Here is a 10,711-nt window from a genome sequence, read left to right on the forward strand (position 1 = left end):
ACGAAGAGTCGGACATGACTAAATGACTAAACAACAACAAGGCCTCTCCTCCTCCCAGAGGGGAGGGGTTGTGAGCGGGAGCAGTTTCCCGCTGGGGCAGGGGGGCGTACTTGGCTCCCTGCTCCTGATTGCCTCTGCTGCCACTGCCAAGCCTTCCAGCCGACCAATAGGGCCGGATGGTGGGCGGGGCTAGCCGCATTTAAACACAATGGCAGTGCTCAGCTCCCAGTCTGTTCCTGCTTTCTTCGGATCTTGTCAGACCAAGCCTCCTCGGATCAAGACCCTCTTCAATCAAGACCCTCTTCGGATCAAGACCACAGCAGAGTGCCTAATTCTCGCCTGCATGGTTGGGCATTGGAATATGTGTGCTGTGTCGGAGGATTGGGTATGTGCCATCATCTACCCCTCCTCTTTTGGGTATTCCGTTAAAGGAATCTGGCAGTTGTGGATCCTGTCCGATGCCTTGCTGGTGGCTAGGGCCATGGCACAATCCCCAGTGATGTAATGGGGGAGCTTCCAGTTGTATTTGCATCAACAAGCTCCTCCCATTGGTTGTTAACCCTGATATGACTCCCAGCTGTGCTGGGTGGAGTCTGGTATTGCTGTTTCATCCAGTGCCTAAGCCAGTACTACTCACATGCTGTAACCAATAAAAATTGTGGCCTAATTTTGCCCATTAACCTAAAAGAATGTGTCCTTGTGTCTTATTATACTCCTATGCGGGTGGTGGGGCCTCGACTCACAAGTAGGAACCCCAGTGTGTTGTATGACTTGCAAATGCAGGGTTTATATTGCAGAACAACTGCGAAATTTTGACATGGGTACAAGGGATCCCACATCTGGGGGTTGCTTCAAGAGCCAACAAAGAGGAATATCTGCTTGTCCCTGCTTTCGGGTGCCAGTCCTCCGCTTTGTGTATGTGAGAGAGACTGTTGCTGTGTTCCCAGGTTTAAGTTGGCAGCATTAAGCACTCTTCAGAAGAAACTGCTATTTTCCTGACGCCCGCCCACTCCTTCTCCTTGTGATGGTGCTTACAGATTGCCATCGTGACACCCCTCTCTAACCTCTCTCGCAGTGAAAACACTCCATGCTTCCCTTCCCTGCCTAAGAATCTTGCAAAACAGGCACCTTCTCTTGCATGGAGGACTCTCCTGCAAACAACACCGAGTGGCTTTCCTCCCCCTGCTGTTAGCCAAAATAGACACTCTTAAGAGGTTCCCCTGGTGCTCTTCCAACAGCTGAGCAATAGTTTCAAGAACACCTTGCATGTCACGGCCACGCCCTCCCCCCTCGCTGTGAACCTCTGGTCCAGGTGTCCTGTTTCCATTCTTCTTTCCTTGCCCACGGTTCAGGAGCAGACCATCTGCTTTGCATGCAGAAGGTCCCAGGTTCCTTCCCCAATGACATCTCCAGGTAGGTCTGGGAAACTGCTGGAGTGAGACTGCAAGTCAGGGTAGGCAATACTGGACCACCAGCCTGACTCAGGATAAGGCAGCTACAGTACTTACCGTATTTTTTGCTCTATAAGACTCACTTTTTCCCTCCTAAAAAGTAAGGGGAAATGTGTGTGCATCTTATGGAGCGAATGCAGGCTGCACAGCTATCCCAGAAGCCAGAACAGCAAGAGGGATTGCTGCTTTCACTGTGCAGCGATCCCTCTTGCTGTTCTGGCTTCTGAGATTCAGAATATTTTTTTTCTTCTTTTCCTCCTCCAAAAACTAGGTGCGTCTTGTGGTCTGGTGCGTCTTATAGAGCAAAAAATACGGTAAGTCAGAATTATGAGGACTAGAAGCTTGAGAGCCAGTGTGGTGTAGTAGTTAAGAGTGGTAGACTTGTAATCTGGGGAACCGGGTTCGCATCTCCGCTCCTCCACATGCAGCTGCTGGGTGACCTTGGGCTAGTCACACTTCCCTGAAGTCTCTCAGCCTCACTCACCTCACAGAGTGTTTGTTGTGGGGGAGGAAGGGAAAGGAGAATGTTAGCTACTTTGAGACTCCTTCGGGTAGTGATAAAGCGGGATATCAAATCCAAACTCCTCTTCTTCTTCTTCTTCTTCTTGTACAGTGGTACCTTGGGTTACATACGCTTCAGGTTACATATGCTTCAGGTTACAGACTCCGCTAACCCAGAAATAGTACCTCAGGTTAAGAACTTTGCTTCAGGATGAGAACAGAAATCGTGCTCTGGCAGCGCAATGGCAGTGGGAGGCCCCATTAGTTAAAGTGGTGTTTCAGGTTAAGAACAGTTTCTGGTTAAGAACGGACCTCCAGAATGAATTAAGTTCTTAACCCGAGGTACCACTATAATATTTTTAAGTGTGTGACCATAGCTCAGTAGTTAGAGCACCTGCTTGGCATACAGATGATCCAGGTTCAATCCCAGGAATTTCCAGGCAGGGCAAGGGGACCCTCCTGACTGAAACCTCGGAAAGTCTCTGGTAGTCAGTGGTCTGGTGGTCAGACTCTGTAACAAGGCAGTTTGTTTCTGTGTTTTTGTGCCTTCAGGCAGGGACGAGAAACCTTCAACCTGCAGAGCCAATTTGGCCTCCCCATTTGATCTTTCTCAAGCCACACTGATACATGAAGTCCTATGCTCCTTGCAAGGAACAGGGTGGGAGAAGATAAGGACCAGGCCCTTTCAGCCAAAATATTCCCCCACCCCCTTCTTCAATGGAAGGGCCATAGTTCAGTCATGGAGCATGTCAAAGGTCCCAGTTTTAATCCTGGTGCCTCCAGGAATGGCTTGGAGAGTCTCTGGGGAGTCTCTACCAGGAAGTGTAGTCAAGTCTAAGCTAAATGGACCAAAGGGTCTGTCTTGGGGGCTTTCTCCTTCTCTTAAAACACTATCATAACTCATGGACATCTAATGCAGACCCTCCAAGTGTCCCTATTTTCCAGGGACAGTCCTGGATTTACAGAAGACGTCCTGGTTTCTGATTTGATCCTGGAATGTTCTGCTTTTCCTTAGGATGTCCCTATTTTCATTGGAGAAATGTCAGAGAGTATGGAGCTATTATGTTTTTATACAGTGGTACCTCGGGTTACAGACGGTTCAGGTTACAGACGCTTTAGGTTACACATTCCACTATCCCAGAAATAGTACCTCGGGTTAAGAACTTTGCTTCAGGACAAGAACAGAAATCGTGCTCCAGCCACACAGCAGCAGTGGGAGGCCCCATTAGCTAAAGTGGTGCTTCAGGTTAAGAACAGTTTCAGGTTAAGAACAGACCTCCAGAACGAATTAAGTTCTTAACCAGAGGTACCACTGTACATTGATGCAAAATCCAGCATCGCCTGAGCTCTGCGAGTGCAGCTTTCTCCCGACTGAAGTGCAGAGTGTTTGAGGACTGGGACATTTGCAGGGAAACCAAAATGCTTGTTTACAAAGCTATTGTACTACCAACGTTACTGTATGCTTGTGAAACATGGATCACTTATAAATGCCATCTAAAACTCCTTGAAAGATTCCACCAATGGTGTCTCTGAAAATTTTTACACAACACTTGGGAAGACAGGGGAACTAATGCCAGTGTACTGAAAGAAGCAAAGATCACCCATTTTGAAGCGATGATTCTTCAACATCAACTTTGTTGGACTGGTTGTGCGGATGCAAGGTTATCGTCTTCCAAAGCAACTGCTCTATTCCAAACTTAAAAATGGAAAGTGTAATGCCAGTGGTCAACAAAAGAGGTTTAAAGACTCTCTCAAGGCACAGTCACTTATGGACCTACTGTGATGACTGTGTTTATGGAAGACAATCTTACTCAGCTACGAATATTGGCAAAGAGAAGGATTATGTTTCTATATATGCTGAAAGTTGCCCACATTGCCTGGGGCAACCAAGACAGATGGGCAAGGCATAAATAATAAAATATTTACCAAATATTTGCCAGTTGCCAAAAGTCACAGGAGGGCAGAATGCTCTGGCACTTGCATTCTGCTTGAGGGTTTCCAGTTGGGAGGTTGCCACTGTGATGTTGGACTTGATTGGTCTGATCCAGCAGGCTTTTCTTGTGTTCTTATGATTCTCTGGGAGACAGAGACCCCCCACCATGTCCTTTCGATGCCCCAAATCTAGATTTGAGGCTGATGGACGTACCTATAAGAGGTTGCAGCTGAAGGTTACAGACAAAAACCTAGAGCTGCTTTTGCAAGTCTGAAGGTAGGCTTGGGAGCTAATTCCTTTTCTTTTCTTAAAGAACCACACGGTGTGTTTCTCACAAACACTTGGATAGATTTCCTCCTCAGCCTCAAACATCCAGAACACATCCTGCTCAGTTTAAATGCAAACTGACAGGTACCGAGGAATCCATTGATTGTGTACTTTCAAAGCTCCCCAGGCTGCTGTGGTGAAGGTGGAGATGTTAGAGGGCAGGACTCCTGGGTTCGTTTTCCCCTCTACCCGACAGGAACTTTTCTCCTCCAAACTTTCTCTTCTCCTGCCTCAGATCTCTGTGGTTGGGTTTCTTTTTATTGTTGAAAAAGAAGGCAGACAGGATGCCTCACCTAAGAACCTAAGAAAAGTCTGCTGGGTCAGTCCAGTATCCTAGTGGCCAAGCAGAGGCTTGTGGGAAACTCACAAGCAGCACCTGAGCACTAGAGTCCCCTCCCCTCCTGTAGAGATGCTGCCAGGGACCTTCTACATGCTAAGAAGATGCTCTGCCACTGAGCTATGACCCTTCCCCTTGAAATAAAGTAAGACTCCAGTCCATTTGGTTTTGAATAAAGGCTGGTAGAAAATGTTTCATGCCAGGACTTGTAAAAGAGAAAAAGAGTGTTGGGAAATGATCCAGAATGAATGGGGGTGGGAATGTTTAAAAGTACTCCCCCCACCCCCACCCCCACCCAGAGTCCTTTCTGTTGGGGATAATTCAGATTGAAATTCCCAAGTGTCAAAAGAGGTTATTTATGTATGTCACTGCTGAATCGCATGTTTTGTTAGCCTCAAAATGGAAAACGAGCAAGGTCCCAACCAAAGAAGAATGGCAACTTAAGCTGACAGAATATGCACAACCTGCAGACTTCACATATAGAATAAGAGAACAAGAAGAGCGTACATTTAGAGAAGATGGGAAAGCGTTCATTGAATATATGGGAAATAACTGTGTACAGCTGGAAACACTGGCAGCGTTAAAATAAATTCAACAGTGTAAATAAGTTTGGATGGATGTAATAATGGAATACCGATTGGTATAGTTTTTGTAAAATATGCAGGGATTTATGTTATGTGAAATGAACCATGAAAAGAGAAGAAAGGAAGTCCTTGATATCTTAAGGATGTAAAATGAGTATTTTAAATTGTAATAAAAAATGTGTGTGTGTGTGTGTGTGTGTGTGTATACAGTATTATGGTTTTTATTAAAGATTTTCTTGGTTTACAAAAGTGCATACATTGTCTCATTTTTCAGATCATAATGTCCATTCTACAAATCAGTTCTATTTGATGTGGGGCGTTGATATTGTATATAGTATAAAGCTGGGGGAGAAGAGAGATGGGGAGAGAGAGCAGGGAGGGAGAATCTTCCAAAGCAACTACTCTATTTCAAACTTTAAAATTGAAACCGTAATGCCGGTGGTCAACAAAAGAGGTTTAAAGATTCTCTCAAGGCAAATCTTAAAAAAATGTAGTATAAACACTGACGAATGGGAAACACTGGCCTACGAGCGCTCCAGTTGGAGAACAGCCTTTACCAAAGGTGTCATGGGCTTTGAAGACGCTTGAACTCAGGATGAAAGGGAGAAACGTGCTAGGAGGAAGGCACACTTGGCAAACACTCACCGTGACCAACTCCCACCCAGAAACCTATGTCCCCACTGTGGAAGGGCGTGTGGATCCAGAATTGGCCTCCACAGTCACTTATGGACTCACTGTTAAGTCTGTGTTCATGGAAGACAATCTTACTCAGCTGCGAGTGATCGCCGAAGAAGAAGAAAACTTTCATTCTTTTACGCAGCATATGTGCATCTTTCTATGCATTTATTATTTTTCATTGGCGGTGAGAGAGATTGGGGGGCAGGGCATGGTTGGTTGTCTATAGTTGACTGCATTAAGTTTTGTTTGCATGTGAGAAAGCGGAAGGGGTTGTTGGGTCGGTCAGCTTAGCCATATCGATTTGTATGCTGTTGGGGGGTTCTTGTCATGTTGGGCTGTATGTGTGAAATATACTCAGAGTCCTGTAGTGATTTCATGCTCTTTATTTCAGCTTGTAAAACAGTGATTGAATTGCCCCCCAAACCTCAGGCTTTTATATACATCATTTACACAATGAGTCCTGTCTGATTGGCTGATTCTGCTTCCCTCCTGGAGCCTGATTGGTCTTTTCCTGCAGGCTAATCAGTTACTGCATTCTACGATCCTACCAGCCTAATAGGCTGATTAACTTCCTCCTGGAGCCTGATTGGTCTTTTCCTGCAAACCAATCAGTTGTTGCATTCTAGGATCCTACTTGCCTATTGTTCTAGGATCCAAGCTTAGTACATAACACCATGTAATAAAGGGGAGCCACATGGGTGGAGTTATCCCCTTTTATTTGTCCCTGCGCTAGTTTCAGTTTGTTGGTTAGATTTTATTATGTTTTAATATTTGTTGGAGGGACACGGGTGGCGCTGTGGGTTAAACCACAGAGCCTAGGACTTGCTGATCAGAAGGTCGGTGGTTTGAATCCCCACAACGAGGTGAGCTCTCATTGCTCAGTCCCTGCTCCTGCCAACCTAGGAGTTCGAAAGCACGTCAAAGTGCAAGTAGATAAAGAGGAACCGCTCCGGCGGGAAGGTAAACGGCGTTTCTGTGTGATGTTCTGGTTCGCCAGAAGCGGCTTAGTCATGCTGGCCACACGACCTGGAAGCTGTACGCTGGCTGCCTCGGCCAAGAAAGTGAGATGAGCGCCACAACCCCAGAGTCGGTCACGACTGGACCTAATGGTCAGGGGTCCCTTTACCTTTACCTAATATTTGTTGGAAGCCGCCCAGAGTGGCTGGGAAAACCCATTCAGATGGGCAGGGTATAAAACAACAACAACAACAACAACAACAACAACAACAACAACAACAGACACCCCTATTTTCATGGGATAAATTTTGGAGGCTATGCTGTTGACCGCACTGACTGGCAGAGGTTCTTCCAGGTTTCCAGGAGTGAACCTGGGACCTTCTGCATGCAAAGGGCCCCAGACCTGCACCCCCGCTTCATTCAAAACACCCCACCTTGCTGGCAGACAGTTGCCTAGATGCAAAGATCAGGCTCGAACTCTTTGCCCGCTGCCCTTTCTCGAGGAAGAGGCGAGCTCAGCCATGCGGCAATTCAGCAAAGAGAAAGGGACATTGTTCTCCCGGCCTCGCTCTGCTTGCAGAGAGCCGGTGATCCACCATGGATGCCTCTTGCCTGAGCGAGAAACAAATTGCTTTGCGGTGGTGACACCACTGGACTCATCCAGATGTGACTCAGCAGGTATTAGCCGGGATGCTCTCAAAAGCTGGCATGCACCGACGCATGCGTGTGCGCTGCACACAGATCCGCTCTCTCTTGCTCCCGGCTGAGTTCATGCCTCTCCCCTGCTCCCAGCCCAGAGGAGGGATTAGCAGAGAACAGTCTGCCCTTGTTCTTTTGCCAAACCAGCCAGTAGAGTGATGAAAAAAAAGAGCGCTGACTTGGCTTGCAGCCTGCCCTTTGCTCCTGGGTGTATATGTGTCTGTGTGTTCCCTTGGCTGTGAGGCTTTAAAGGAGGGGGGGGAGAGATGCATGCTTTGGGACAGCGCCAATCTTGTGCAGACTGAACTGGAAGGAGGCACACCAGGAGGAACTAGGAAACTCAGGAACATTGCGCTGTGTTGGGAAATGAAAGTGTGTTTATTCAGAAGGCAGGCAAAAGCCTCCTGCGCATAGTTAAACTGTGGAACTCACTGCCACAGGAGGCAGTGGTGACCACTAACATACCCTCCAACCTTTCTCCAGCATAGAGGTAAAAAGGTCAAGGACTCCCTGGATGGTTAAGTCCAGTCAGAGGTGACTATGGGGTTGCGGCGCTCATCTCACTTTCAGGCCGAGGGAGCCGGCGCTTGTCCACAGACAGCTTTCCTGGTCATGTGGCCAGCATGACTAAACCGTTTCTGGTGCAACAGGACACTGTGATGGAAGCCAGAGCGCATGGAAATGCTGTTTACCTTTCCACTGCAGCAGTACCTATTCATCTACAGTGGTACCTCGGGTTACATATGCTTCAGGTTACTTACGCTTCAGGTTACAGACTCTGCTAACCCAGAAATAGTACCTTGGGTTAAGAACTTTGCTTCAGAATGAGAACAGAAATTGTGCTCCGGCGGCGCAGCAGCAGCAGGAGGCCCCATTAGCTAAAGTGGTGCTTCAGGTTAAGAACAGTTTCACGTTAAGTACGGATTTCCGGAACGAATTAAGTACTTAACCGAGGTACCACTGTACTTGCAAACTGCTAGGTTGGCAGGAGCTGCGGCAGAAAAACGGGGGCTCACTCTGTCGTGGGAATTTGAACCGCTGACCTTCAGATCCACAAGGCCAAGAGGCTCAGTAGTTTAGACCACAGTGCCACCCATGTTCTCCTCCCTTCTGCATGTGGTGAGTGGGGACCCTGTTGCAACAGTTCCTTCAATTAAGATCAGGCTTACTAGCCACTTTACTTCTGAATATACTCTTGGCCTCTGTTATTTTCTTCCACCGATAGGGAACGCACTTAAGGACTCTCTGCAGGCTCTTGTATACCCCATAAGGGAAAGGGAGCAGCTTTTTCTTACAACAACGATAAGAATATCCATCCACACTGATGCACTTCCTATTTCCAGGCATTTGGGGTATGTGTGTGTGCGCATGTGTTTGCATGTGTGTTGAATTGGCACTCAATTCAGGAAACCGATTGGCATGGAGAGAGGGGGGGGAGGACCTGGGGGTCAAGTGGAGCACTGCAATCGCCTGCATTTCACCAGGCGGGCAGGATTCGCACATGACACCTTCCACCTTTTCCCGTGCCTCTCTCCGCCTGGACGAGGAGAGGTCCTGACAGGCCTTTTCACTTTGAGCGAGGCTGGCGGGCCATAATAATGCTCTGGTAAATAATATACAGCAGTCACAGCGCCGGCACTTGAGAGCGCAGCACTAGATTCTGCTGACCCCTGCATTGTTGCTACCTGAAGGGAAACAGGCCCCATAAAATATTGAAGGGAACTAATAGAAAATGAGACAGCATGACTAATGGGGTGGAGTGAGGCAAGGGGAGCAGGCGGGGACGAAAGGGGGCGGGCGGGCGGAGCTCTCTAATGCAGCTCTTGCTCTCTCCCACCGGCTGTGAGTGGGGGAATCCCACAATGCTCTGCAGCTGGCGGGGGCTTACAGCAGGGAGTAAAGGAATCCTGGCCCGTGAGCCAATCTGACATCTGCATACCCCCCAAAGCATCTGGGGGAGTTCATTGATTGAAAGCATGCCTATCTCTCTCGCTAAAATAGCAGCAAGGTGGCATATCAAAAAACAAGCTTTTGCAGAAGAAAAACCCAATATGCAATAAATACAAGGTGACTACATCACACAGCTGGTACCAGAAGTCCAGGGAAGCCTGATCGATGCTAGCAGAAGTTGACCACCGTGTCTCAGTGGGCAGTTCATTCCGCAGCTTGGGGGCTACCATTGAGAAGACCCTGAGAACATAAGAAGAGCCTTTCTCTGGATCAGGCCAGTGGCACATCTGGTCCAGCATCCTGCTCTCACAGTGGCTCCCCGGATACCTATGGGAAACCAGCAATCAGGATTTGAACATAAGAGCACTCTCCACTGTGAGGTAGGTTAGGCTGAGAGAAGGCAGTAACTGGTCCCCCAGTTACTGGTGGAGGAACAGGGGTGCCGGGGGAGCGCACCGCCCCCGGCGGCATGATCCCGGTGGGGTGCCATCACGGCTGCCCCCCCTGCACTGGGCGTCACACCCCCAGGATACACACCACGCCCCTGCGGGCGGCACACCAAGCCCCCAGGATGCGCGCCATGCCCCCGGGATGCGCACCAGCCATGCCCCCGCCTGTTCTCTGCCACTGCCCCCAGTGAGTTTCATAGCCAAGCAGGGATTTAACCCATGATCTCTCCCAGGTCTTTGTCTGGTGCTCTAACCACTGCACCATGCTGGTTCTCTTAGACAGAAGAACTTTCTGCTGGTGGGAGCCATCTGACAGGGGAACAGACTCCCCCAGAAGGTGGTGAACTCTCTTTCATTGGAGGTTCTTAAATGTCGGTCAGATGAGCATCCATCAGGGGTTCTTGAGCTGCGATTCCTGCATTGCATCACGGGGTTGAACAAGATCACCCTTGGAGAGGTCCCTTGAAACTCTACAAGTCTATGACTCCTGATGTCCAGGTAAGCAAAGAGCTGTAGAAGGAACATCTTGCTGAAAAAGTTTCCTTATATCTTCTCCCCAGCCTGAGGACTTTGCTTTAGTTACACATCTGCTTAGGTGTGTGTGTGTGTGTGTGTGTGTGTGTATGTGTGTGCGAGTCTCCTACACGTGTCACCATTGAACCTCTCTTCAAATCATCTCCGACAGGCTGGAAAATCCATACCTTGAGGGCCTCATTATGGTTTTCTCTCCCAGGTCCTTATTAGCTTGAAGACATCGGGCAGAGTAACCTGGAACGCCAAGAGGTGAACGGTGGGGGTGCGATTTCTGCTGAGCCCCAAAGTGAGCGGGCTGGCTTCCAATCCAT

General features: G+C 48.4%; 1 long non-coding RNA gene across 1 annotated transcript; it reads left to right on the top strand.

Moving 5' to 3' along the window:
• Positions 1 to 1,342: 1,342 nt before the first annotated feature.
• Positions 1,343 to 10,364, top strand: LOC309536560. Its single transcript, XR_014221619.1, has 3 exons — positions 1,343 to 1,413; positions 9,633 to 9,797; positions 10,247 to 10,364. It is a non-coding gene; the product is annotated as an uncharacterized lncRNA (long non-coding RNA).
• Positions 10,365 to 10,711: the final 347 nt, after the last annotated feature.

The sequence above is a fragment of the Podarcis vaucheri genome, assembly GCF_965113315.1.
Source record: "Podarcis vaucheri genome assembly, chromosome: 7".
Taxonomy (NCBI): Eukaryota; Metazoa; Chordata; class Lepidosauria; order Squamata; family Lacertidae; genus Podarcis; species Podarcis vaucheri.